The sequence below is a fragment of the Triticum dicoccoides genome, chromosome 7A, assembly GCF_002162155.2.
Source record: "Triticum dicoccoides isolate Atlit2015 ecotype Zavitan chromosome 7A, WEW_v2.0, whole genome shotgun sequence".
Classification (NCBI taxonomy): Eukaryota; Viridiplantae; Streptophyta; class Magnoliopsida; order Poales; family Poaceae; genus Triticum; species Triticum dicoccoides.
The window spans coordinates 47,419,613-47,420,072 of record NC_041392.1 but is presented as its reverse complement, the minus strand read 5'-3'; positions in this window follow the sequence as shown (position 1 = coordinate 47,420,072).

Below are 460 nucleotides of genomic sequence, written 5' to 3'. Positions count from 1 at the left end.
GGGCATTTCGATCATTCCACATTTGTTTCCGCATGAAAAGACCACCATTTCTCAAATTCTTCGCCACCATCATCCAGCCAAGTTTCTTCCTTTTTGCCGTTCGACATTGCGATGGAACCCGCCCTTTGTCTTGCCGTGGTTGCTTCGGAGCGGACACACTGGTGCTTTCCAACGTTATGAGCATCTACACCCAATTCCCCCAAATCCTCCTTAAACATCCGAACAACAGCCCAATCACTAACCGGACAAGAAACACTGGTGCTACCTATCTATCCGCCAATCTGGACAATTTTAGGACAAAGTGAGAGACACGGCTTAGGGGCAGGGCCACTGGGAGGTGACATGTCGGTCGCGCATTGGGCTCACGGCGCAGGTGCGCTCCGGTGGTCTGGTCGGCATGACGCAGCCCTGGCGTGCGAAAAAGCATAATCTCCATCCATAAATAAACGAACAAAAATCC